This window comes from Petaurus breviceps, unplaced genomic scaffold, assembly GCF_028583685.1.
Source record: "Petaurus breviceps papuanus isolate PSGF00001 unplaced genomic scaffold, PetGlider_PUasm1.0 79, whole genome shotgun sequence".
Taxonomy (NCBI): Eukaryota; Metazoa; Chordata; class Mammalia; order Diprotodontia; family Petauridae; genus Petaurus; species Petaurus breviceps.
Genome location: NW_027186523.1, coordinates 26,105,484 through 26,127,587, shown reverse-complemented (window position 1 = coordinate 26,127,587; position 22,104 = coordinate 26,105,484). Strand labels below are relative to the sequence as shown.

Here is a 22,104-nt window from a genome sequence, read left to right as displayed (position 1 = left end):
TTACTACCACTTCTATTTCTTCCTTGAGACTGGTCCTGCTGCTAATATTTATTCCTCTATTGCAGGCTCTTAACTGAGAAACATCACAGCTGTTTTGGTGACTCCTTGCTTTCCAGGAAAGCCAATATGTCTCAGTATCCTTGTGCCCCCTCTTTTACACACTTCCAGATTTGGCCAAGTATAGATTGAGGGGGTGTTTAAATGGCCAGTCATGCTGAGCAGAATGTGGGTGGTCATTGAGACATGATCCACCCTCAAAACAGCTGTAGAATTTAATTTAATTGTTTGATTCATTCATTTCAAACTCTTGGATAGCCAACAGTTTCCTCCATATCTTCCTTCTCAGTGCCCAGAAAACAATAGAACACATATGGATGTACACACATACACACACACACACACACACATCTTCTTCTTGCATTTCCACAAACTCTTTACCTGTCTTAGCTGCTTGGAGAAACTGAAAAACATGTAAACTACATCCAAACGTAGAGTGATACTATCTATTCTATTAAGTGAGATTCAACAAATAGATTTTTTTAAATTATAGAATTCTTGCTTAATGTTATGTAAGAATAAAAAAAAACAGAAATCAAAGGACAGATATGTTAATAAGGTACAAATCCATTGAAACAAAGGATCACTATCATGGTAGGAAAACCACCAAGTCTGAATCCCATAATCATATATTGTGACTTTTGTAGAGTCTTTGAGTGAATCTGTTTGGCTTAGTTATTTGACCTTGTTTTGACCTTGAAGTGCATGTGATACCCTTTAGAAACAGATATTCCAAGTTAGTGATCTGCATTTTGTTTGAATTGAGGCAGATTGACCACATTTGTGCATTGAAATTCTATGAATGAAGATGTAAAATAACCTACCCATTGTTCCTAAAAATAGATGCAGTGGGGAGGGGAGCACAGAGACAAGATGATGAAGAAAAGGGAAGAATATGCCTGAGCTCTCCCCAAAACTCCTCCAAACAACTTTAAATAATGTTCCAAATAAAAAAAATTCTAGAGCAGCAGATCTCACAAAAATATGGGGTGAAACTATTTTCCAGCCTAAGACAACTAAGAAGGTGGATAGAAAAGGTATGTTGCACCAACGTAAGAGTGGAGCACAGTCCAGTACAGACCACGCTCCAGCAAACTAGCAGTAGGCCTTAGAGGAAACTGAATCAGTGGTGCCAGTAGTGGTATCCATTTCTCTCAGCCCACAGATGATGGGGGGGAAGTTCAAACAACTGGTCAGAAGGAGATTAGGGAGGCACCAGGGGCAGGGCTCTGTTACATTGCCCATACTTGGATCTGTATCATGATCCTGGGTCTCAGTCCCATGGTGAACAGGATCACTAGCACACCAGAGCTTAAGTCCACAGGGGAGCTGGGACTCTGGTTACAGTTCCAGAATGGAAAAGAGTAGTTGTGGTCACTCATAGACCCAAGCAGAGATCAGGAGAATAGTAAACACGTCTCTCCCTAGACATACCACCTTGGGAGAACCAACAGTTTATCCACTCTCAAAAAAAAAAATGCAGAATTATCTTTGAAAACAGATCCACAAAAACCTGAATGTTGGGACAATGCACCCTCCACTCTGGAAGTAGAGCTCCACTTTCATTGAGTTAAAAGTCAAGAAATAGGCAGGAAAAAAATTAGTAAAGAGTAAAAAAAGACCCTAATTATAGAAAGTTACTATGGTGACAAGGAAGAACAAAACACAAACTCAGAAGAAGACAACAAAGTTGAAACTGCTACATCCAAAAGCCACAAAGAAAAACATGAATTGGTCTCTGGCCATGGAAGAGCTCAGAAAGGATTTTTAAAAATCAATTTAAGAGAAATAGTGAAAAAAATGGGAAGAGAAATGAAAATGATACAAGTCATAGGGGAAAAAAGTCAACAGCTTGGTAAAATAGGCACAAAATTACTGAAGAAAATAACACCTGAAAAAACAAATTAGGCCAAATGATGAAAGAGGTCCAAAAATCCAATGAACAGAAGAATGCCTGGTAAAGCAGAATTGGTCAAAGAGAAAAAGAATACAAAAATTCACTGAAGAGAACTCCTTAGAAAACAAAATTGGCCAAATGGAAAAATAGGTACAAAAATCACTGCAGAAAAGAATTTCTTAAAAAGTAGAACTGGTCAAATATAAAAGAAGGTGTAAAAGCTCACTGAAGAAAATAATTCATTAAAAATTAATATACTGTGTCAACCACTCTGTAGAGCAATTTGGAACTATGTTTAAAGCTACAAAACCATGTATTACCATTTGACAAAGCAATTTCACTACTAGACATCTCAAAGAGATAAAAAGAGGAAAAAGACCTGCATGTACAGATTATTTATAGCAGCTCTTTTCATGATGCAAAGAACTGGAAACTGATAGGATGCCTATCAATTAGGGAATGACTAAACAAGTTGCTGTATATGATTGTGATGGAATGCTTTTGTGCTACAAGAAATGAAGAGCAGGATGCTCTCAGAAAACCTGGACTTACATGAACTGATACAAAGTGAAATGAGCAGAACCAGGAGAACATTTGATACAGTAACAGCAGTATTATATGAGAATTAACTATGAATGACTTAGCTATTCTCAGTAATACAGTGATTTGGAAGAGTTATAAGAAGTGCTATCCATCTCCAGAGACAGAACTCTGATGGAATCAGAATACACATAGAAGCATACTTTTTATTCTTTCTTCATTTTTCTTGGTTTGGTTTTTGCTTATTTTTTCTTGGTCTCTTTTAAAACATGACTAACATGGAAATTTGTTTTGCATGACTGAATGTGTATAACCTATTTCAAATTGCTTTCCTTCTCAGTGACAGGGAGGAGCAAAGAAGGGGAGGGAGAGAATTTGGAACTCTAAAGATTTTACTAACACATGTTAAAATTGTTTTTACATGTAATTCAGAAAAATAAAACATTAAATAAAAAATGGTTCCAGTGTCCCACCTGAAGTGAGGAGGAATGACCTTAAAGAAAGGTCCAAAGATCCTCTATTGGTCACAATGAATGGGGTGCTATTTCTATTGCTACTATTATTGGCCTGCATTGTTATATGGGATGCAGACACTTTCAACAGTCAACCCCATATGGGACAAAAAAAAGTCAGCTTGATCTTGACTCAATTAGAGTAACACATTCTGCTCCACCCTGGAGTTGGAGTGGCTTCTCCCAAGCTCACATGTTTCCCTTTAATGCTAATCCACTAGTTTAAAAAATACTGAAGAAAGAAGATGAAGTAATTATGTAATACTTGGCACCTTCATCATTCTCATTCAAGAAGCTGAGGCTTTTAATCCATAACTACAAGCACTATTTTCAAAACATGAAATTCTCACCCTCTTTAACATCAATATTTCAATATCCATTTTGGTTGTCATCTTTCAAAAATCTATCAGAACATTAATCTTTGTTGTGAACTTTGAAGGCTAACATACCTGCTCCAGTAGAAAATCCAGGATCACAGATAACAGGATCATCCACATTCTCTACAAAAATTGTAAATAAGTAGGAGCTGGTATTATTTCCATTATCTTTGGCCTCGATTTCCAAAGGGTAGGCATTAGGACGATTTGAGTTGTCAAGAGTCAAAGGCTGAAGCAGAGTAATTATACCTGTTACTAATGAGAAAAAAAAAAAAGAGATTATGAAACTGGAATAATAGGGTCTTTTTAAACTAACTTGAAGGATATATCTTTTTCTTCATGAAGGAAATTAAATGTTTAGTAATTTCTCACATCTCACCAGTCAGATTGGCTAAGATGACAAAACAGGGGGCGGCTAGGTGGTGCAGTGAGTAAAGTGCTGGCCCCAGCGTCAGGAGGACCCGAGTTTGGTTCTGGCCAACAACACTTAACACGCACACACCAAAAAAAAAAAAAAAAAAAAAAAAAAAAAAAACTAGCCCTGTAACATTGGGCAAGTTACTTAACCCCAATTGCCTTCCAAAAAGGAAAAAAAAACCACCTTTAAAATTTGACTTTTAGGGGTGGCAGGTGGCTCAGTGAGTAAGAGCTCCGGCCCCAGTGTCGGGATGACCTGGGGATCGAATCCGGGCTTAGACACTTAGCACCCAGCCAGAAATACCTGGCCGTGTAACCTTGAGCAAGTTACTTAACCCCGATTGCTTAAAAAAAAATGACAAAACAGGAAAATGATAAATGCTGGAGAGGATGTGGACAAATTGGAACCCTAATGCATTGCTGATGGAGTTGTGAACTAATCCAACCAGTCTGGAAAGCAATCTGGAATTATGCCCATAGGGCTATAAATAATTTCATAATCTTTGGCCCAGCAATACCACTTCTAGGGTTGTATCCCAAAGAGATCATAGAAGTGGGGAAAAGACCCATATGTACAAAAATATTTATAGCAGCTCTTTTTGTTGTAGCAAAGAATTGGAAATTAAGGGGGTGCCCATCAATTGGGGAATGGATGAACAAGTTGTGGTATGTGCATGTTATGGAATACTATTGTGCAATAAGAAATGAGGAGCAGATGGACTTCATATTTCCTGGAGAGGCTTATAAGAACTGATGCTGAGTGAAAAGAGTAGAAGAATTTGTACACAATTACAGACACAACGTATGTGTGATGACCAACCTTGATAAACTGGACTCTTCTCAGCAATCCAGAGTCATAAGTCAACCCCAAAAGACTCATGATGGAGAGAGATGTTTACATCCAGAGAAAGAACTGATGTTGAACCTAGATTGAAGCAAACTACCTGCCCTTTTTTGTTTTCTTGTTTGGTTTTGTTTCCTCTTTCCCATTCTTCATTCCATCTGTTACAGTCCTTCTTTATAACCTGACTAATGCCTAATGTGAAAGTATTTGCAGATACTATATTTGATTGTATGCCACCATGGGGCGGGGGGGGAAGAGGGGAGGGAGAGAAAATTTGAAACTCAAGAAATTGTGGTAATGAATCTTGTAAACTAAAAGTAAACAATTTAATAAAGACCAAAAATAAATAAATAAATGTTTAGTAATTCTTCATGCTCTGATTTTTTGTTTCATTAGACTAATCATTGCTTAAATTTTAAAAATTGAATATAAAAAATGACTTTTATTTTCTATATTTTCTTTCAGGTTTTATATTTTCATGTTCTCTTTATGCTCATTTATTGTCCAGGCAAATGTAGTACTCAATATACTAATGGTCATTTGAAGGTGCATTTTCATTTCAGTAAAAAACTTAAAAATCATCAAGCCTTCCAAAATATAGGAAAATAATTTCTAGTGACAGAATCTTAGGAAATGTGAGAGGCCATAAGGGATATAATTTTAGGCAGAAAATATTACCTAGTGGTCCTCACATCATACCATAGATGACAAATTGTTAAAAATTTAAAAAAGAACTATACATTTAACTCTGTTTAGAAGATTAAGCCTGTAAGGTGGGGGGGGGGGGGGGGGGGGGGTGGAAAGAATGCCGAATTTGGGGTCAGGAAGACCTATATTTTAATTCCACCTCATATATTTACTAGCTATGTCACTCTGGGAAAGTCATGTAACCTCAGTCTCAGGTTTCTCTTCTGTAAAATAGGAATAATAATAGTACCTGTGTCAAAGGATTGTTGTGAGAATAAAAGAAGATTACATATATACTATCACCAGGGCTAACAATATTTGTAATGTAAAAACACTAGAAGTCTTCCCCAAACATTTACCAAAAGGTAAAGCAAGAATATTGATCACCACTATTACATATCAAAGATATAGTCATAAAAAATTTAACTTCAAATAATATATATTACATAAAACATATTATTTATGAATTCTATATAATTAGCACATTAATATATCACATGTATATAATACATACATTTTACATATTCACCCACCAAGATAAACAACAAATAGTTACACTATCTAGACATAGAAGGTCACATCATTAATAAATTTGGAGAGCACAAAAGAAATTAGCTTTTGGATCAACAACAGAAGAAGAATGTATGACTGAAAAAGGGATAGGGAGGGCACAGAAGATAAAATGGATAATGATAATTACATCAAATTTTTAAAGTTTTTGTCAAAACATACCTAATGAAGTTAAAATTAGAAGGGAAACAGTTAACTGGAAGAAAAACTAATCTTTGATGTTTATATCTCTGATAAGTCTCATTTCTAAAAAAAACAGATTCAAATTTAAAATACTGATAGCTATTCCTGAAATTGATAAATGGCTAAATAATATGAACAAGTAGTTCAAAAGTTAAAAAATCAAATAACTAATAACTAGATAAATCAAAGTACAACAACTTTGAGGTTCTATCTTACAACTATTAGGTTGGCAGAGGTGACCAAAAAAGGAAATTTTACAAATGTTGCAGGGGAATAGAAAAACAGTTAAATTGATGCACATTTGGTGGCTCTATTAACTGATACAGTTACTATGGAAAGTGATTTGGATTTATATCCTCCCCCAAAAGTTACTACATCGTGTATACTTTTTGACCCAATGACACCATTACTTAGTCTTTACCCAAAAGAAATCAAAGGAAGAGTGAAATTTCCTATAAATAGAAAAAAAAATTTGTGGTACTTTTTTTAATCTAAAAGAATTTGAAACTAAGATAGTGTCCATCAATTAGGGAATGGCTGAACAAATTATAGGACAAAATATCAAATATGAAGATGGTGAAATATTATTTTGCTAAAAGAATCAATGAAGTGGACAATTTCAGATAAATTTGGGAAGAATTGAACAAAATTATTATAATGGCAAGCAAAGTAGTTAACACCTTGTTTCAGCTATTTAACTGACACGTTGTTTCAGTTCTAGTTTCTTCTGATCCTTTCCCATGACTGAGAAGCAGAACTTGTGAACCCTACAAGTTGTGAACCAGCCTCGAGTCAAAATGAAAAGATCTCTTCTTGGGTACCTGATGCTGACTGAGAAGATTGTGATTTACTGTGACCTAGGGGTGGAGGACTTTGACCTTTGCACTTTGTCTCCATTAAGGAGACAAGCCTCCTTAAAGATTATTGAATTAAGGACTTACTGAATGATTGTACTTTGTGTCCCTCCTTAAGGATGATTGAATTAAGGACTTACTAAATTATAGAATTACTAAATGACTGAGTTACAAATGAATGTACTTTGTTTAAAACTATGTGACCACTTTGGTGAAAATTATGTTGCCATTTTAGAGATAAGTTATGTCATAACATTGTGAATGCTGTACTTTGATTTCTGTGAATGTTTTGCTTTAATTTACTGCTGAATAAATAGCAAGTTCACTATACTGTGTAATCAGATCCTTGAAGCTGTTCACAGCAGCAGTCCTCTGGAAAGCTGCTCATGATTGGCTTTAGAATCATTCAGAGTGAATCAAAAAGAACCAGAAAAACAATTTATACTAGTAGTTAGATTAATTTAACAAGCTTTTATTAAGCACTTACTATGTGCCAAAAAAAACCCACTATGATAATCCCTGAGTATAAAAAAGCAAGAAATAAAATAAAGTTCTTACTTTCAAAGAATTCAGTATAATGGGAACAACATATAAAAATCAAACAAGATATAATATATATTATAATACACATTTATATGTACACATATATGATAAATGGAATATAATCAAGAGAAGGAAGGCATAATAATTATGAGGGAAAGGCTTCATATAGAGGATAGAATTTGAACTTGGATTTGAAAGAAGCCAAGAGATCTAGAAGACAGAGATAAGGAGAGAGAGAATTCCAGATATTGGGGAAAGTAAGAGACTATGTCCAGAGTCAGGAGATGGAGTATACTGTTCAAGAAACAGCAAGGAGGTCAGTGTCATTGGATCATAGTATCTGTGGAGAGTGGCCAAACAGGATTTTACATTTAATCCTCAAAGCAACATGAAGCTATCAGAGTTTATTGGATATGGATGTGACATGGTCAGGCTTGCACTTTAGGAAGATACATTTGACAGGTGAGTGGGGGATGGACTGGAGTGGGGAGAGACCCACTAGCAGGCCATTTTTCAGTAGTCCAGGTATGAGGCTGTGAGAACCTACACCACAGTGGTAGCAGTGCCAAAAGGAAGAAACGAACATATTCTAGAGATGTTACAAAGGCAGAATTGAAATGACTTGGCAACAAATTAGATGTGTGAGGGAGTGAAGAGTTGAGGATGACACCTATGTTCATTCTTTTGTGACTGGGAGGATGATGGTGCTTTTAACATAAATAAGAAAGTTAAGAAGTTGAACACATTAGGGTTAAAGTTAATGGTCAGAATAGAAGATACAATTGGGTAAAAAGATTCAAAACCATCAGTGTAGAAGATTATGAAGCCATGGGAGCTGATGAGGTCACCAAATGAAATAGTATAAATGGAAAAGAGAAGAGGCTCAGACTTGAGGCAGTTCAAGAAAGTAGTCTAAGAAGGAGGTAGCAGACAGGTAAGAGGATGACTAGAAAGAAGAGTATTAAGAAGAGGAAGGGGATTCACAGTGTCAAAGGCTTCACAGAGATTAAAAAAATAGAATGAGGACAGTCACTAGGTTTATGATTTATACATCATTGATAACTTTGGACTCCAGTGGCACAATAGCAACAGCATTGTAAAAACAAACAATTCTGAAAGATTTGTTTAGTTTTAAAGCTCTTTATAACTTAATTCCAACCTATCCTATATTTCTTCCTCTTATGCATTCTAAAGTCAATCTAGCCAAAATGACCTCTCTGTGACTCATACATGACACTCCATCTTCCATCCCCATGTCTCAGCACTTGATATTCCCAATGATAAACCTCTATCTCAGAGAATCCAATTCCTCACTTCCTTCAAAATATAGATCAAGCATGTAATTATACATAAAACCTTCATTAAACCCCTCAACTACTAGTTCCCTAAATACTTGACTACATTGTATTTAACTGCCTTGAAGTTATTTTGTATTTGTTATATTGTTGTTTAGTCTTTTTTTTCCAGTTTTGTCCAACTCTTTGTGACCCCTTTTGGGTTTTGTTTTTTGTTTTTTGCTAAGATATTGGGGTGGTTTACCATTTCCTTTTCCAGATTATTTTAACAGACGAAGAAACTGAGGCAAACAGGGTTAAGTGACTTGCCCAGGGTCACACAGCTAGTGTGTGAGGATGGATTTGAATTAAGATCTTCTTGACTCCAGGTCCTGCACTCTATCCTCTGTGCCACCTAGCTGTACCATTTATTATATATGTGTATGTTTATTCTGTATAAACACGTGCATGTTATCTAAATGCACTGAGAGCAAATATTGTTTCCTTTTTTTGGTCTTTTATTCCCAGAGCCTTGCACATAATAATTGTTTACTCAATCCTTGCTGACTGATTGAACTAGAAGACAACACTTTGTAGAAATAAAGAATGTTTTAAATAATTAGAGAGACCTTAATTCATGTTTGGGCCAAGCCAATATAATATATATGGCAATGCTATCTAATTCCATTTATAGATTTACTGCCATAGCAATGAAATTCTTTTTAAAAAGAAAATAATTTTTTAGTGGAACAAATGGTAAGAATACAAAAAACAATAATGAAAAAAGCAGAAACTAAAGTGGTCTAGCATTAATATATCACAAACTACCCTCAAAAGGTAATAATAACCAAAATTTATTAGTACTACTTAAAAAATAGGAAGACTGATAACTGGGACAGACTAAGTAAGTAAGAACCAGAATCAATTGAACATTTTGATTTAGTATTTGATAAAACCAAGAACAAAACCTACTAGACATGACACCCTATTTAACAAAAACAGCTAGGAAAACGTTAAAGCAATTTGGCAATTTATGAAAAAATTATATTGTAGTGCCAATGCAATATTCACAGTGCCCACAGTCACTGTAAATATACCTGCATGGTGCTCAATCACAAAATATAACAGACTCTCCATATAGAAGACAGAAGCAAAACATTTATTCAGACCCCAGAAAACCAAATCCCCAAACCAGTAAGTCAATTCCATTGTAGTAGCAAAGAAGTTAATGTCACAACAGCATAGAGAGCCATAGACTACTTTAACCTCCCCACAATCCAACATTTACTCACAAGCCTAACTGTCTGCTTGCTTATTGTCCTCTCTCCTCCCATTGTCTAGCTGTTCTGACTCCCAGGTTCTTGTGGAGTCTGCTCCACCCTTCAGGAAACTCCTCCCACAAAAGGTTCCATGTGATTACATTAAGCCTATTAGGGGGCAGAGTTTGTTTTCAAAGCAGGGAAGGTCTTCAAATTTCCTTAGGCTTATTAATAGACAGGGAAGATCTTCAAATTACTATTACCATTACATATATTTAGACTGATACTTTCAACCATATACTAAAATAATCTCTAAAAGGACATGTGACCTAAATAAAAAAGGTCATATTATTTGAAAAATATTAGAGGGGAATGAAAGGAGGTACCTTCTGCAACTATGACTTTGGGGAGAATGCAAGGGATACAAGAAGATAAAAAAGAAAATATATAAATTAAATTAAAAGACCTGCACAAAAGCTTAATGGAGTTATACTAAATGAAGCAATCAACTGAGGGGATGTCTTTACATCAAATATTTCTCATGAAGTTCTTGTAACTAAAGACAACAGGCAAGCAGACAGTTAAGCTTATGAGTAAATGTTGGTTTGTGGGGAGGCTAAAGTATTCTGTGGCTCTCTATGCTATAGTGAAAAGAAATCCTGGTAGTCAAGAAGACCACTTTTCTAGTCTGGTTTCTAACACATACTATGTGACTCCAAGCAAATCACTTAACATCATTGAGCCCCAAACAACTCTTTAAGATGATAAATTGCAGAGGAAGTATTGATTCATATTGGTAAGGAGAATTCAAATTCATCTCAAGGGCCTATGTCCCAAGGAGCTAAAAACAGATCTTATGACATATATACAAAAAAAAAATTGTAGCACTTTTCATGGTAGCAAACACATACATACAAACCTGAAGGAAAATGGTTGTCATTGATTCTGAAATGGCTGAACAAATTTTGATGCATGCATGTAATGGAATGCTATTTGCCATAAGAAATAAAAAAAATATGAAGAATTCAGAGTAACTTGGAAAGACTTGTTTGAACTAATGTGGAGCATGGTATCCAGAACCAAGAAAACAATTTACATAGTGACTGCATTAATGTAAAGGAAAACAACATTGAAAGACATCACAATTCTGATCAATGCCATGACCAATCTTCACTTCAGAGGCCTGGCAGTAAAATATGCCCCCCTTCTCTTGGCAGGAAGATGGTGGAGTAAATTTTAAAAATGAGGCATTAATTGGCAGACACAGTCAGTGTTTTGATTTGTTTTGTTTAACTATATTTCTTTGTTGTAAGAGAGGGTTGTATGTTAGGGGGAAATCATTGAAAAGTGACAATGATATTAAAATATCAAAATTTATGATAATTATTATAATAAATAAATTGCATTGGTTATGCTAGAGATAACCAAGGTCTCCTCTGGTCTTTTTTAACATATTTGTTTATCTTATGTTTTTTTTTTTCCTAAACTTGACAAGCAAAACCAAACGTGAATATTTTCATATACATAAAAAAGGATTTTATGTGAGGCCACAAATTTTTATTATCTACAACTTTTGTTTTGTAAGTATGTATTTACTCAGAATATCAATCAGTTCCCAAAGCTGTTTCATTTGTCTGTTAACCCTCTGAACACCTTCTGTCCTTTATTTTTTAATTTTAATTTTTTTGGCTATGTCTAAAATTGAATTTTTTTCATTCTTCTTATTCTGTCCATTATCTTGCTGTCAGAATGTAGGTATCATGCTTCATAACTGATTCTCCAGAATTATGGTTGAACTTTGTATTGTTCAGAGCTCTTAACTATCTTAGAGTTTGTAATGTTTTTAGTATAGTTTAAATTATTCTCCTGGTTCTCTTCACTTCATTCTGTTCCCAATCAAATAAGTCTTTTTAGATCTCTCTAAAATCTCTTTCATTGCTTTTCACAAAAAATAGTATCCCATTACATTTATGTACCATTCACCAAATAATAGACACTACTTTAGTTTCCAATTCTTTGATAACACAAAAAGAGCTGCTACAAATATCTGTGTACTTATAAGACATTTTCCTTTAAAAAAAATCTCTTTTAGGGTAGCCTAGTGGATGTTATCACTGCCTCTAAGGGTATGTATAGTTCAGTAACTTTGAGCTTAGCTCCAAATTGCTTTCCAGAATGTCTATATCAATTCACATCTCTACCAACAGTGTAGAGATGTTTTGCTGTTGCCCCTCCAATATCTGTAATTTTTTCTTTTTTTAATCAACCATGCTAAATTTATGGGTATGAGTTGGGATCTCAGAGATGCTTTAATTTGTGTTTCACTAAGTATTTGTTATTTTGAACTTTTAAAAATATGGTTATAGAGAGCTTGGATTTTATCACTTCAGAATGGCCTGTTTATATGTTTTCACTCCTTATCTTTTAGGATCTTTTGTGCATTTGCTTTAAATGTTGAATTGATGCCTCTTTTCTTCTTATCTCTTTGGAAGAAATCACCCTCATGGGCCTTCCTATTACCCCAAATACTCCATCTCCTACCAAAAAAATTCCCATATAACAAGTTAGCACAGTCAAGGCACAGAAATTCACACATTGGCCATTCCCAAAGACATATATCTAATTCTGCACCTCTAGTACAACAGCTATCAACTTTCTAAAGTCATAGTTGCTTTGATTAGAGTTCTTGAGTCTTTCAAAGTTGTTGTTGGGTTTTGTTTGTTTCTTTGTTTGTTTTTGTTTTTTTGTTTTTTTTTTTGCTTTTTGGAGGGCAATTAGGGTTAAGTGACTTGCCCAAAGTCACACGGCTAGTATGTATTAACTGTCTGAGGCCGGATTTGAACTCAAAACTTCCTGACTCCAGGGCCAGTGCTCTATTTACTGCACCACCTAGCTGCACCAGAATTAAACAATCTTTTTTTTCTTTTCTTTTCTTTTTTTTTTTGCTTTTTGGAGGGCAACTTGGGGTTCAGTAACATGCCCAAGGTCACATGGCTAGTTTTTTTGTGTTAGGTGTCTGAAGCCGGATTTGAACTCAGGTCCCTCCTGACTCCAGGGCCGGTGCTCTATTCACTGCACCACCTAGCCACTCCCAAAGTTGTTTTTCTTTATAATACTTTAGTCATTATATAAATTGTTCTTCTTCTGCTCATCTAACTAAGCATTAATCCATAAAAAAATTTCTAGGGGGGTCTCTGAAATTAACGTGTCATTTTTTTAGAGTGCAATAATATTCCATTAAATTCATATACAAGGTGAATACAGTCATTTCTTATTTGATGAGCACCTTATTAGTTTCTGATTTTTTGCCACAAGAATTGCTGTGTAATCTTTGTGATATTTTGCTGTATTCTCCTTAATGAACCTTTATTTAATTATTTTTGTCAATGTTCATTAGAAATATTGGTCTATTAACTTCCTTGTATGTTTTGACTCTCAGATTTTGATCTCTTCTTGATGGATTGTATGGTAATTTAAAAAAGACATAATTAATAATATTTATTTTATATCTTACTTTTGGTTTTTTTTTTTTTTTGCTTTTTTGGAGGGGGGAAGGCAGGGCAATGAGGGTTGACTTGCCCAAAGTCACACAGCTAGTAAATGTTAAGTATCTGAGGCCAGATTTGAACTCAGGTCCTTCTGACTACAGGCTCTATTCGCTGCACCACCTAGCTCTCCTCTATATTTTACTTTTTAATTGACTTATTTCAATTAAAATTTAGTTGACTCTTTAGGATTCTTTAAGTAAAAATCATCTATGAAAAGCAATAAAATGATTTCCTTAATATAATCATTCTCTTGATTTATTTTTTAAATATTTTTACTTTCCTCTGTTATATCCTATTTATCCTGTATATAGTTTGCTTTGTATATATGTCATTTCTCCCATTAGATTGTAAGTTCCCTGAACACAGGAATTGCCTTTCACCTCTATTTGTATGCCCAAGCACTTAGTACATTGCCTAGCACATAGTAGGCACTTAATTTATTAGAGTGAGTATTTGCTATTATTATTGCTAATGCTAGGATTTGAAGAACTATAGCAAATGTGAAAATTAACAACTGTCTTTTCCTTAATTCTTACAGCCTGTACCATTTCTGCTAGCTTTTGCCTTTAGATAGATGCTATTTATCCCAGTGCTTTTTAATGTATTTAGCAGAAATTGGCATGCTATTTTGTCAAAAGTTTTTGTTTTCATTTTTTTTTTTGCTTTTTTTGGAGGGGTTAAGTGACTAGTCCAAGGTCACATGGCACGCGTGTGTGTGTGTGTGTGTGTGTGTGTGTGTGTTGTGTCTGAGGCTGGATCCAAACCCAGATTCTCCTGACTCCAGGGCCAGTGCTCTATTCACTGTACCACCTAGCCACCCCTGGTTTCTATATTTCTTCATAAAATAATGTATTTTTTTTGTTTTTGCTTTTAATATTTTATAGAATATCTATATTTTCCCTAATATTGATCCATCCCTGAATTTCTGATATAAATCGAACCTGGCCACAAGTATATGATCATTTTAATATGTTTCCATAGCCTTGTACTTAATACAATATTCAATACTTTTGTGTTGATATTAAGGATCTTGAGCTACATTTATTCTTCTTTTGCTTTGTTTCTCATGTTTCCTTAAATTATTTTTGTACTAGTACACCGTAATATGTTTTTTAAAGGTACCATGAGCAACTGAGAAGCATGAACATGTGAACACACACACACACACACACACACACACACTCACTCACCCCCCCCCCCCCCATATTTGCATTCGGCAATTGCCAGATTTCTAGGATATCTAACATTTCTAAAACTGTATTCAGGTCCTTGCTTATCTTTTTTTTTTATTAGATTTGTCCAAGTCTGAGAGTAATATATTGAAGTCCCTAAATGCTCACAATTTCCCCCTGTAATTCAATTAATCTTTCCTTTACATCCATAGATGCTATGCATTTTGGTCCACATATCTTAAGCAACAATATTATTTCATTGTCGATAATGGCTTTGAGTTTAAAGTAAACTCCCTCTCTCTCTTTTTTCAATATGTCTACTTCTACTGTTGCCTTGATTGAGAATATTGTTATCCCTGCTTTAAAAAAAATTACCTAGATCATAATAAATTCTGATGAGTATAATAAATGTTAATTACATGCAAGTCTTTATTTTTCAAGTGTATTTCATATAAATAATCTGTTTTTTTTTTAATTTGGGTTTCTAATCCATTCTTATATTACCCTTCATTTTATGAGTGAATTTATTTCATTCATATTCATAGTTATGACTATGATTTATATAGTTTCCTCCATCATATCTTCTTATATAGTCAGTCTTGATTAGTGTGAATAATGAATCCTATGAAGTAGACACATGTATTCAAATTCACACTATTCAAAGTTATAATTATGTAATATATAGTAAATGGTTCTATCTCATTGGAAATATGCAATGTTAATTCAAATAATGTAAACACTTAGGGGAATTTGTTATTCATACTAATTGGGATATAGTTGTAAATTTCCCCTTTCTTTACTCCCCATTTGAAAAGAAGAGGATAGTGAAAACAAAGGAGTTTTCTTAACACTAGTGATTTATAATTGACGAAACTTTTTTCCCTACTAGACTGCCCCTTTTGCCTTACCTTTGCCCAGAACCAGACCACTGGTATTACTTTTATTTTGGTATTATCTCTATTTTTCTGTCCTTACCATCTTTATGACCTATCCTCTGAAGTAGAAGTTAATTTTGCTTAAAACTATTTCCTCTCTGATTCTACTACCCCTCTTAAGTCCTATTGTCTCTATCTGTATTTGTACCCATTTCTCTGTTAAGTGTAATTATTTCACCAAACTTTTTGTGTATATTTTATGTGTCTGTCCAGTTCAGATAAGAATGGGATTCATGTCATATTCCCTTTCTAGAATTCTTCCTCCATATGTGTATATTTTTCTCACACAGCCCAATATTGAAACACAGTAAGTTATACAACCTACTCCCTCATTTTTTCTGTGTATTCCTTTTTCCATTCCTTTTGTAATTAGAGAATATGAATTCATATTATGACTGCCACTTCCCTCTTTCAAGACCATAAAACAAACAAACCAACAAAACCCACCCCTAGTTCTTCTGTTTTTCTTATTGAATTCCTTCTATGACTCTTGAACACATTAGAATTTTGAAAGGAAACTTGTTTCTTTTCTCCCTGTGAGGATATACATACCTCATACTTCATATTATTTAGCTTCATCATTGATCAAGTACATTTACATTTCTCAATTTCCCTTGACTCTATGTTTGTGATTCAAAGCTTCTACTCATCTCTGTTCTTTTCATTAGTCATTCTTTGGACAGCAACATGATCAAATCAATCAATACTTAAAAGAAATTAACTCTGACTATTCATTGGAAGGAAAAAATACTAAAGTAGAAGATTAAATATTTTGGCCATATGATGAGAAGAGAGAACTCACTGGAAAAGATTCTGATGCTAGGAAAGACTGAAATAAAGAGAAGAAGGGGATGGTAGGTGATGAGATGGATAGATAGTTTCATGGAAGCAACGAACATGAGCTTGGATAGACTTCAGGAAATAATGGAGAACAGATGAGCTTGTTGCACTATGGTCCATAGGGTTATGAAGAATTGGATATGACTAAACAACATATTTTTATTGCTTGTTTGTTTTTTGAGGGGGAAAGCCAAGGCAGTTGGGATTAAGTGACTTACTCAAGGTCACACAGCTAATAAGTGTGAAGTGTTGAGGCCTGATTTGAACTTGGGTCCTCCTGATTCCAGAGCCGGTGCTCTTTTCACTGTGTCACCTAGCTTCCCCAAAACAACATATTTTTAAAGGCCCACTTTTCCACTGTAAGATATGGATCTTAAATATTGCCATTTTTATTTGTAAGTCTTTATTGACCTCCTTTTACAATATTACATTCTAAGATTTTTATCTAATTATAGTAGTAATTACCAGATCTTGTGGGACACTGACTATGAAGCATTAGTTTTTAAATTTTTCTTCTAGTTGCTTGCAATATTTTACTTTGACATAAAAGCTCTGCATTATTTCAACAATGCTTCATTTTGGGGGTGGATTCTTTCAGGAGGTAATCAGTGGATTTTATGTTTCACTTTTCTCTCTGGTTCTAGTAAAAATATTGTTTTAAATTATAATTTCTTGAAATTTGGTGTCCTGATTTTATTTTTATTTTTGGTCATGGATTGCAGTTGAGTCTGTTGATTCTTAAAGTATATCTCTTGACCTATTTTACAAATTAGTTGTTTTTGAAAGTAGATATCTTACATTTTCATCCATCGTTTCAAACTCATTTTCTGATATTTATTGTTTTTTCTTAGATTTAACTGATTTCTGTTTGGTGTATTCTAATTCTCAGGAAAGCCAATATTTGGGCAAGCTTTACCTTGTTTTTTATTATGCCATTTTTTTCTTTTCTTCTTTTCTCCAGAGCTTTGATTTGATTTTTAATCTCTTGCTTCATTTTTTCTATGTATTTATGCAAACTTTTTGGAGTTGCTCTTGCACTACTTTAATTTTCATGGAATCTGCTATTTGGAGAAAATTTTCCACCTCTTCTCCTAAACCAGTTATTAGCCTTATAGTTTACTAATGCTGATATCTTTCATTTACATTTTTCTTTTTTCCTATTGTTTTATTTCTTCCTAATATTTTTGTAATTCTCATGACCAAGTCATTTTTTTTTCTTTTTAACCTCTACTTGCAGTTCTGAACTTGTCTATTTCTTCCAGGATTACCTTCAGGCAGTTCTTTATCCAGAGTATTTCTTTATAGCATTTGTCTTCTTCTGTTTACTCATATGTCCCTTTTTGGTTTCTGATTTGAATTTTTGTACCAAGGTCAGTTTCCATCCTTCTTACATTTTTGGTTGGAATATCCAGTCCCTACTTGCTCCTAATCTCAATTTCAAGGTTGCTCAGCATTGATATCTACTTCTCTAAATATGTCTACATTTAGAATTCTGTGAAGCTTTAGTATCCCTGCTCAGTATTCTGTAGTTAGCTATCTCCATTCAGGGATATGCAAAAGATTTCCATGCTCCACTGAGCTCTCCTTGATATATGTATTATAGGCAAGACTGTGTCTCACCTCCTAGGGTTTCCTAGCTTGTTTGCTGCTATAGGCTTTTGTCCCTACTAGGGCATCTCTAGTCAAGGTATTGTGGGCTTCTGTCCCAAAAGAGCCTTCCTAATTTGTGTGTTTTTATGAGTTTCTGTTGCACTAGGGTTTCCCTGAACCATATGCTGTTATAGATTTCAGAATTCTTCATCTGGACGTATTTGGACTTTCCAAAACCTTCCAGTGCTCAGTGTTTTTGCCTGCCTTTTATGAAGTTTTAGCCTGAATGAAGTAATATATTGATGCTGTTCTTCAGATTTCTTGATCATTATTCTATCTAGTTTTTATTCCCCCTTAGATCATTGCTGCAACATATTTGAGAGGCCTGGGCTCCTCTTCTAACCTTCATACCACTACCTTAGCCCAAAGTCCCTTCCAGTTTTTTTTGTTGTTGTTATTAAGGGAAAAAAATAATTTAATTCAACCAGATAAACATTTAGGAAATACTGTGTACAAATACCATCCATGGTTGGTGCTAGATTTATAAAGATAATAACTAAAATCTTTACCCTCAAAGAATTTATATTCTACTGGTATGATTCAACATACATATAAGTAGAAAAAATATAAAGTACATGGAAAAGACTAAGTAAAATTACTAGACAAAGTAACTTAAGTAGAACTGCTACAAATTTATAAGAACAAGTGTCATTCTCCAATACATAATTGGTCAAGGAATATAAACAGGCTATTTTCAAGAGAAAAAGCACAAATTATCAACACCTACTTTGAAAGTATTCAAAGTCATAATAATCAGAGAATTACAACTTGAAGCAACTATTAGATAACATCTTGCTCTCAGAAAATGGCAAATATGATAAAAGATGATGCAATTCAATGTTGTTGAGAATTCAGGGAAATATACAGTTCACTGTAGTTGAAACTGCTTTGACTATTTTGTAAAGCAATAGTGCGATGTATAATAAATACTAACAAAAAATGTATACCCTTTGATTCAGATATCACATTTTGGGCTTATATCCTAAGCAGGGTAGTAATGGGATGAAAGGGCTCTTCTCTACAAAAAAAAAGTCTAGTGGCTGTTGGTAACAGCAAAAATATAAAAAATAAATTATGTACCCAACAATTGAGGAATATATAAACAAACTCTACTACATGAATATAGATTCACATAATTGAAAGGGATCTCAAAGTCCATGAAATCCCTTAGTAGTAAATTCTCACTAGTAAACTAGAATTACTAAAACTTTCCCAAAAGTTGGGCATGAAGCTAATGTTTAAAGGGAGATTTACTGAGGGGAATCTAACTAAACCCAAAGCAGCCAATTCCACTTTGGAGTATTTCTAATTATTAGGAAGTATTTTCTTGGAGCAAGTTTGGCTCTTTGTAGTTTCTACATACTATCATTTGACAAGCATATTTCCTCTTCCATATGACAACCTCTCAAATACTTCAGGAGGGTTCACATATCTTGGGGAGAGGGGAGCTAAATATCCTTTTTTCCAGGCTAAATATTCAGTCCCTTTTCTGAGTCTTATATGGCATAAATGTGGTGCCTCTGATGTTTAGTTTACTGTAAGGAATGACAAATATAAGGAATATATAAAGTCAAATGATATGAAATGATGCAGAGTGAAAAAATCATAATCAAAAGAACAACATACACAATGACTTCAGCTATTGAAAAGGAATCTGTGCCAAACCGTTGCAAAACAAGGGGTAAATGCAAGCTATAGTGATAAAATCTAATTAAAGGACACTTTTTTTTTTAAATTCAAAGGCAAACAACAAAGATAAAGTGTATATGTGGTTATTTGGTTCTTCTAAAGTCAAAACATTTTAAAATATTGTTCTTAATTGTACATGGAAACTAGATTTGTGTGCATTCTTTTTTTCTTTTGTTTATGCAATAATTAGTGTTGTTGGAGGGAAATAAGTAAATATTTTTAAAATTATTTTTCTAAAAGTAATATAAGGATTGTGAAAGATAGATATGAGGCAGAAATGCATGTCCAGCCTGCTAACAGATAGGTGACCAACACATTCACTGCTCGGCCATTTATACAACTTGTCTAGTAGCAGCCTTTATTTCTTCCCTTTTTATAGTCAGTTTCATTCTGAAGAGGGGGTAGGGAACCCTACCAACACTCCCTCTAAAGGGGAAATACAAATAAATTAGCTGTATTTGCTATTTTTAGATTCCGAATATTTAACGGAAATAGTTTAAAAGCATATAATAAACTTACCAGGGTCCAAACCAAACACAGTCTGTTGAGTTTTAAAAGAATAGGTGATGTTGCTATCTTCATCTCGATCTGTAGCTTTTACTCTTGCTATAATATCTCCAACAGATTTCTTCTCAGTCACGTTAATGGAATTGAAAGGAAATGATCTAAACCAAAGAAAATCATTTGCTGGTGAATGAAAAATGTTGAGGATGTAAGTTCAGGCACACACATTTGCCAAGTTATGGAGGTCTGCAAAACTTCATTGAGATTTGTGATGATACCACCCTCCTTTTTTCTGGTATTTAAACTTCTTCAAAAACTATTCAAGTGCTTGAGAAAATCCATCTGTGGTACAAGGTTACTTTATTTTTTGTAGGTGCATTAACTCTTCCAAACCATTTAGTCTGTGGCTATGTTAACATGACATCAAATAGCTAGAAGAAAACGTAAAATGCCAGTGAAATATTCAAGTAGTTTGTCTGAATATGAGATGTGTGTGTGTGTATACACATATGCAAATACATAGAGTTTTGCAAGTCTTAAAGCACTATAAAAAACATGTTATTAACATTATTACAAAACAACAAACATTTAATTTTAGGAACATTTCAACAATTCAATTGGTGTCTTAATTTTCATCTGGATTTCTGGTATCATATAGACATATTCAAATTAACAACTTACTAGAGTAAACTGTCAGTGCAATTTTTTCCTCTTAAAATGTCCTGTCTATCCTCTCCATCTCCATCCATAGATTTGCACTCTATGCAAATCCTTCTCATTCTTCAAGGCTCTGATCAAGGTCAATGTCTTCAAGGCAATCTCTTTGACTACTACCACCCACAACAGTCACTCTACAAACTTATAACTTTTATTGTAAGTACCGCTAATTGGCCATTTAATAATACACTGCCACAGCTTATGTATTGTTGACTTGCATAAAATTTGGAGAAGCAAAATAGCTTAATGAATAGAGGATTAACCTCAGAGTCAAGAAGACCTTAGGTCTAGTCCTGTTTCTAAAACATACTGGTTCTGGGACCATGGTAGTCACTTAACTTTTCATTGCCTTAGGCAATTCTCACAGGATTCAGCAAACTACAGATTATTTAGCCCTTGAAATATTTTGTATGGTTGAGAGCTAAGAATGGTTTTTAATTTAAGCATAAAATAAAGTTACCAGATCTCTGCTCAAAGAGCAAGTTACTTACAAACTGTCATTATGCAATGGTAAAAGGAACTTTCACAAAGGAAGTCCGATGATACTACAAACCTGGAGATTACATAAGCATATAATAGACACACACACACATTCAATCTGACTGATTTTTACTTAACTTTTCATATGGGTATGTCTGCTATTCTTGAATAGAGGATAAGTTATAGTTATACTGTGCTATTTTTTTATTCCCCAAAGTACTCAGCACAACATAAGTATTTAAAATATTTATTGAATTAATACAGACGTTTATTCTGAAGAGTTCACAGAATCATAGATTCAGAACTAGAAGGGACCAACCTCTTCTTTTAACAAATGAAAAAACTAAGGAATACAGAGTATAGGTGGGATCTGAATGCAGGTCTTCCTGACCCTAAATCCAGAAATTTCTCTACTATGCCTTGATCCCTTTATAAGTACTGAAACCACCATAACGGCATACTAGTTCAGAACTCCACAGCCAAAGTGAAGTATTGTGTTAAGATAATAATTGCTTGATTGATCCAATCTTTCTTTCTTCTGGAATTTAGGAGTAT

The 22,104-nt window shown here is 34.1% G+C and overlaps 1 protein-coding gene across 1 annotated transcript in view; it reads right to left on the bottom strand.

Annotated features, from left to right (window-relative positions):
* The window catches only part of LOC138175877 (cadherin-related family member 4-like), a 133,000-nt gene extending 112,451 nt beyond the window's left edge, over positions 1-20,549 (bottom strand). The window contains exons 1-2 of the mRNA XM_069106512.1: positions 20,368-20,549; positions 3,456-3,638 (exon numbers count right to left, since the gene is read on the bottom strand). The gene's annotated coding sequence lies outside the window, so the exon portion shown is untranslated. The remainder of the gene's footprint in view (positions 1-3,455; positions 3,639-20,367) is intronic.
* Positions 20,550-22,104: the final 1,555 nt, after the last annotated feature.